Below are 7,441 nucleotides of genomic sequence, written 5' to 3'. Positions count from 1 at the left end.
ATAAGAAATCTTTCCTCCCCCGCAGCCCAATGGATAGGGTTGTCTTTATGTGGAATGTTTGCAATCCCAGACCTTCCCTTCAGGTAAGTGTTATGTCCTCCACGCTGGGACTGTCTGTTCCCATAGCAAGTGAGATTGGGTGGAATGGGGAGACCCCTCAACCTGCCCCAGGACGTCTGCACTGCTCACAGGCCATGGAGGCAGTGGAGACAGCATGAAAATATCCCAGGACTCTTGGCCCCTCACTAGCCACACTGCTCCCCACCAGGAGAAAGGACCCCTCTCTTTCCTGCAGCACCCTCCTGGGAAAGGAATCCTGGCTAAAGGAATCCAAATGGGATTAAGTGGCCCAGACTCTAATAGGAATCCTTCCCAGTGCCCACTCCAGAGCAGCAGGCAGGCAGTTCTGTGCTGCTTGACTTTATTGTTAAAATCATGCCAGAGCCCTACAGGAAGTTTGGGAAGTAGGTGGGAGGTGGGGCAGGCGGAACGTCCACCTCCTAGATATCATTTTCCAGACCACTAGTTTGTTTTTAAACTATATTATACAAGACATAAATACTTGGGGCTGGGGTTGTGGCTCAGTGCTAGAGGGCTTGCCTAACGTGTAAGGCACTGGGTTCGATCCTCAGCACCAAATAAAAATAAAAGAAGATTAAAAAAAAATAAATCTTAAAAAAAAAAAGACATAAACACTAATGACATGAAAATATATCCAGGGTGTATTTTAAAATGGGAAACAACAACAGGAGCTGTGGATATGGCCCAGTGGGAGAGCCCTTGCCTATCATGCATAAGGCCTTGGGTTCCATCCACAGCACTGCAAAAAGAAAGAAAGAAAAAACACAACATCGTTCCAATTCTAAGTTTAAACCCACAACAAGTGGAAACACATGTCCATGCAAACACTTTGACGTGAGCCAGGCACAGTGCGCACACCTGTGATCCCAGCTACTACAGGAGGATCACAAGTTTGAGGCCAGCCTCAGCAACTTAGTAAGGCTCCGTGTCAAAAAACAAAATTTTTTTTTTTAAATCTGGGGATGTAGCTCAGTGGTAGAGCACCCCTGGGTTCAGGGTTCAGTTCCCAGAACTGAAGAAAATAAAGAAACATGCGTGAATGTTCGTGGCAATACTATTTACGATAGCCCCCCACACACAACGGAAACGACTCGAATGTCCACCAACTGATGAATGGATAAATAAAACATGATACATTCTTGTAAGAAAATATTATTCAACAATAAAAACAGGGGCTGGGGATGTGGCTCAAGTGGTAGCACGCTCGCCTGGCATGTGTGCGGCCCAGGTTCGATCCTCAGCACCACATACAAACAAAAATGTTGTGTCCGCCAAAAACTAAAAAATAAATATTAAAATTCTCTCTCTCTCTTTAAAAAAAAATAAAAATAAAAACAAATTAAGTACTGATAGATGACGCATCATAGATGAGCCGAGAAAATAGGACGGTACATGAAAGAAGATAGACACGTGCTGTGTTATGCAATTTATATAAAATATCCAGAAGAGGCAAGTTTTGACTCTGTAGAAAAATAAAATCCATTAGTGGTGGCAGAGGGCAGGAGACTGGAGAGAATGGGGATTGACTGCCAATAGGCAGGGATTTCTTTAGAGAGGACAAAGGTACTGACCGCAGGTGTGGAGCGGGTTGTATGGCCCGTGAATACACCAATAATGTTGAATAGACGCTTTAAACAGGTGAATTGCACGTTGAATTATATCTCAAAAAAACTTTTCTTTGTTTGCTTGTTTTTTTTTTTTTTTAAGATGAGACAGTTGGGTGTGGTGGTGCATTCCAGTAATCCCAGCACTCTACCACTGAGCTACATCCCCAGCCCTCTTTTTTGGTGACATAGGGTCTCCATCCTTTGCCCAGGCTAGCCCTGAATTCCTGGCCTTAGCCTCCAAAGTTACCAGGACTGCAGGCTGACCGCTGTTTTGTTCTTATTGTTTTGCAGTTCAGGAGATGGAACCCAGGCCTTCTCTCACACCACCATTGAGCTGCATTCCCCACCCTACTTTTGTAATTTTAAAAGTAAGTTGTAAAAAAACTCAACTGCTTCTTTTCTGTCCTATTAAAAAAGATTACTTGGGGGGCTGGGGTTGGTCTCAGCAGTAGAGCACTCGCCTAGGATGTATGAAGCACTGGGTTAGATTCTCAGCACCATATAAAAAAAATAAAGATAGATATTTCTTAAAAAAAAGATTACTTGGGAGACTCTCTAAAAATATAGACCATTGACATTTTAGATTGAGAATCATTTGATAGGGATCATATTCTGTTGATACGAGACCCGCAGCACTCCCTTTGCCCATGCAGTCCTGCTTCTAACTCACAGTCTATCCACGTACTGCCTGTCTGTCTCCTGAGCCAGAGTGTGAGCCCCCACGGCAAGACTTGGTCTAGTTCTCTCCTCTGTTCCCAGTTCTTTAAACAGTGCCTGGCATGTAGTAGGCCCTCAAAAATATTTGTTCGGTGAACAAATGAACCTTGACCATCAGAGCGACAGCAAGGCAACTTTAGGGTATGTAGTTTGAATCACATTTCAACACAAATCAGAACCCAGAGGTGTTGCTATCCCAGTTATGACACCATTGAAGAGGAAAAATTTTCCCCTACCCAATTACCCTCTGTGCTAAGGGTACTCAAATAAGCTGAGAAAAGAAGAAAGACGGATTTTTAATCATGTAGGTACAGGAGTTAACAGAAAAATGTGACTCAAGGAGGCAGTCAGAATTTGAGGCATAAATAACATCCTGATAGAGGAAGGGGAAGTGCTTTGAGGGTTGAACGTGTTCCCCCAAAGTTCACGTGTGGGAAACTCACTCCCCACATTCACGTTAATGGTATTCCGAGGTGGCGCCTTTGGGAGGTCATTAGTGTTAGAAGAGGTCAGGAGTGCAGGGCCCTGTGAGGACATCAGTGGCTTTACAATAGGAAGAGAGATCTGAGCTAGCAGCTGCTGCTTCACCATGTGACACCTTCACCACGTTATGATGCAGCAAGAAGGCCTGAACCAAGGTACCGCCAGTGCCGCGTTCTTGGACTTCCAGCCTCCAGAGCTGGGAGCCAAATAGACCTCTATTCTTTTTAAATGACCCAGTCTGTGGTGTTTCTTTATAGTAACAGGAAACAGACTAAGTCGGAGGAGAAGAGCACTTGTGGAAAAATAAATTATTCTTAGGAATGATAAATGGACCCTCAGGGAACAGATAGGAGATGTGATAATTTTGTGACAATGTCTGCTTAGGGGGCTGGGGTTGTGGCTCAGTGGTAGAGCACTGCCTAGCATGTGTGAGGCACTGGGTTCGATTCTCAGCAACACATATAAACAAACAAATTAAATAAAGGTCCATTGACAACTAAAAAAATGTTTTTTAAAAAATGTCTGCTTAGGTACAATGATGGCTTTTTGCCTGTGTTAGTAAGAGACAGTCAGTCCTCCCTGGTTGTTTCCCAGTCTTTTAGCCAAATAAAGGAGGTGTGTGTGTGTGTGTGTGTGTGTGTGAAAGAGAGAGAGAGAGAGAGAGAGAGAGAGAGAGAGAGAGAGAGAGAGAGACAGACAGCATGCCAGCCTGTGGGGGTGGCTGGGTTGGAGCTATTCTCAAGTAGATCAAAAATAATTCTTCAGCCCCACACTGTGGAGCATCCTGTAATCCCAGCAGCTCAGGAGGCAGAAGCAGTAGGATCACAAGTTGGAGGTCAGCCTCAGCAACTTAGCAAGGCCCTGAGCAACTTAGCAAGACCCTGACTCAAAATAAAAAATAAAAAGGGCTGGGATATGGCTCAGTGGTTAAGCACTCCTGGGTTCAATCCTTTTACTAATAATGACAGTAATAATAATAATAACAATGATTATGATTAGATCCCTCACCACTTAACTTTGCACTGTGGCTCTACCTACTTCTGTCTGCTCAGCCAACCAAGCACCCTGAAGGCAGAGACTGCGACTGACTTGCCCGGCAGTGCCCTGAAACCCCTCTGCTATGTACTGTGTACATTCTCCCCTGGGGAGAGAATCCAAACTCAAAACAGGCATGTACCTTGACAAAGATGCTCTCCTTTGACCAAACTTGACTCCGGCTTCTCTCAGTCCTCTTTCTGACTAGTCCCCCTTCCCGTCTTGGGCTCTATACTTAGTCCACAGGTTCTGATCTGTCCAGTTTGGGCAACAATCCTGCTGAATCAGTTCAGTAGGGAGCCCCAGCCTTGGTCCAAACACTCTCAACTGCCTTTAGCAGGAATCCTGTTGAGTCTGTTTAGCTAATCCCCCCCTTCCTCCGTGTTTCCCCCTAGTGATTTCCCACCCACTGACCTCCATCCTGATCTTTGGCCAACAATCTCCACTTTCCCTTGCTATGTTCCAAGTTGAGTCTCATCTCTCACTTCCTGCGAGACCCCCCCTGTGGCAAACCCCTTGCATAAAGTCTGCCTTACTCTTCTCTAAGGTGTGGCATGAATCGTTTTTTCTTTAACATCCTCTATAAAACGCCAAAATGTCCAATATGGTAGACATTGATGTCTTAGTCCCTGTTTTTTCTTTCTTCTTTATGTTGGTGAGGGTGGTGGTGCTAGGACTCTGCTCTGCCACTGAGCCATTTCCCCAGCCCCCCTTTTAATATGTAAATTAAATGTATACTTAAACATCAAATTATACATAGTTGTGGGGCAATGTGATGCTTCAGTATTTGTATGGATCAGATAGTGTTTAAATATGGGTCAAACATATGTATCTCCACAAACATTCATCTTGGTGGGTGGCAGGGGGTGTTGGGATGGAACCCAGGGCTTTGCACACACTAAACACATGTTCTACCACTGTATCACACTCCCAGCCCCCATTTATCATTTCTTTTTTTAAATTTATTTATTTATTTGTTCTAATTGACAGCAGAATGCATTTCAATTCATAGTACACAAATGGAGCACAATTTTTCATTTCTCTGGTTATACACAAAGTAGACACCAATGGTTATACACCATTCATGTCTTCATACATGTACCTGGGGTAATGATGTCCATCTCATTCCATCATCTTCCCAGCCCCCATGCCCCCTCCCCTTCCCTCCCTCCCCTTTTCCCAATCACAGTTCCTCCATTTTTCCCACATCCCACCCCATTATGGAACAGCATCCACTTATCAGAGAAAACATTGTCCCCTTGGTTTTTGGGATTGGCTTAACTTAGCATGATATTCTCCAACTCCATCCAATAACCTGCAAGTGCCATAATTGTATTCCCTTTTAATGTTGAATAATACTCCACTGTGTATATATACCACAGTTCTTTATCCATTCATCTACTGAAGGGTATCTAGGTTGGTTCCACAGTTTAGCTATTGTGAATTGTGCTGCTACAAACTTGATGTGGCGGCATCACTGAAGTATGCTGTTTTTAAGTCCTTTGAGTATAGACCCAGGAGTGGGTTAGCTGCGTCAAATGGTGGTTCCATTCCAAGTTTTCTAAGGAATCTCCATACTGCTTTCCAGATTGTTTGCACCAACCTGCAGTCCCGCCAGCAATGTAAGAGTGTGCCTTTTTCCCCACATCCTTGCCAACACTTATTGTTGCTTGTATTCTTACAACTGCCATTCTGATTGGAGTGAGATGAAATCTTAAAAGAGTAGTCCACCATGCGGCCAGCGCATTGGTTTCATTAATGAGGTTCTTGGCATAAAAGTTAACTAGCAAGATCGAAATAAAACACACAGACTCAGTTACCTTTTTCTATGACCAGGTCCGAGACGGCTCCCCTCTCTGGCTCCAACCTCGAACCACCCGTAGGGCAGCAAGGATTACTCAGGGCTAGCAGGAGAGAGAGAGAGAGCGAGCACGCAGGGAGTAGCCTTTTATTGGGGAACAAGAAATTCAGGGGAGAATTCCATCCAATGAAGGTTGAGGGGGGCCGCACTCCAAGCTCAGGGTCAGTGATTGGCCCCCGGGGTCAGTGGTCAGTCACACCCCCACAAGGACGGGTTCTCTCATCAGGAGAGGGCAGGGAAAGCTCTGACACAGATTAGCCAGAGCGCCTCAGACCCAAACCGGGAGTCGCCCAGTCACGTGTGAGAATGGCTCTCCACAGAGTAGTTTTTTCTTAATATTTTTTTTTAGTTGTAGATGGACACAATACCTTTATTCATTCATTTTTTATGTGGTGCTGAGGATCAAACCCAGCTCCTCATGCGTGCCTGGCGAGTACCACTGAGTCACAATCCCAGCCCTTAGAGTAGTTTTGATTTGCATTTCTCTAATTGGTAGAGATGTTGAACATTTTTTCATATATTTGTTGTTCGATTATTTATCTTCTTCTAAGAAGTGTCTGTTCAGTTCCTTAGCCCATCTATTGATTGGGTTGTTGTTGTTATTATTATTATTATTAATATTATTATTATTTTGGTGTTAAGTTTTTTGAGTTCTTTATATATCCTGGAAATTAGTGCGCTGATGTGTGTATGGTAAAAATTTGCTCCCATTCTGTAGGTTATCTCTTCACCTCACTGATTGTTTCTTTTCCTGAGAAGAAGCTTTTCAGTTTGAATCCATCCCATTTATTGATTCTTGATTTTATTTTTTGCGCTTTAGGAATCTTGTTAAGGAATTTGGGACCTAATCCAACATGATGGCGATTTGGGCCTACTTTTTCTTCTATTAGGCACAGAGTCTCTGGTCTAATTCCTAGGTCCTTGATCCACTTTGAGTTCTGTGCATGGTGACACTTATCATTTCTTTGTGGTGAAAATATTCAAAGTCCTTTTTCTTAGATGTTTGAAATGTACAGTGCATGACTGTTAAATGTAGTCACACCAGAACTTCTTACTTCTATCTAACTGTGACTGATCAACTTTTCCCCATCCTTCCCTCCCTGCCACTCTGGCCAGCCTCTGGTAACCACTTCCATTCTCACATATGTGTGTTTGATTTTTTTTTTTTCCATTCCACATGTAAGTGAAATCATTAAGTATTTGTCTTTCTGTGCTCATTTCACATAATGACCTCTAGTTGAAAAAAAAAAAAATCTTGGCCCATTTGAATGTCCTGAAGCATTTCTCCTGTGGTTTTGTTTGTTTGTTATATGTTTTGGGGTTTTTTCCTCCCCTGGTAATTTCAGTCTCAGGTCTTACATGTCCTTTTTTAATGTTTTTATTAGTTGTTGATGGACCTTTATTTATTTTTTTATATGTGGTACTGAGAATCAAACCCAGAGCCTCACGCATGCTAGGCAAATGCTCTACACTGAGCTACAACCCCATCCCTTATATGTAAGTCTTAAATCTGTTTTGAGCTGACGTTTGGAACTGGTGAGAGCTTAGGATCTGTCTTCATTCTTCAGCACATGGGTAGCCAGCTTTCCCAGCACCATGTATTGAAAAGACTGTCCCGCCTGCCTCCAACGTGAGTCCTTAGTGCCTTTGTCAACTC

Source organism: Marmota flaviventris, chromosome 10, assembly GCF_047511675.1.
Source record: "Marmota flaviventris isolate mMarFla1 chromosome 10, mMarFla1.hap1, whole genome shotgun sequence".
NCBI lineage: Eukaryota > Metazoa > Chordata > Mammalia > Rodentia > Sciuridae > Marmota > Marmota flaviventris.
Note: the sequence above shows the minus strand (reverse complement) of the source record.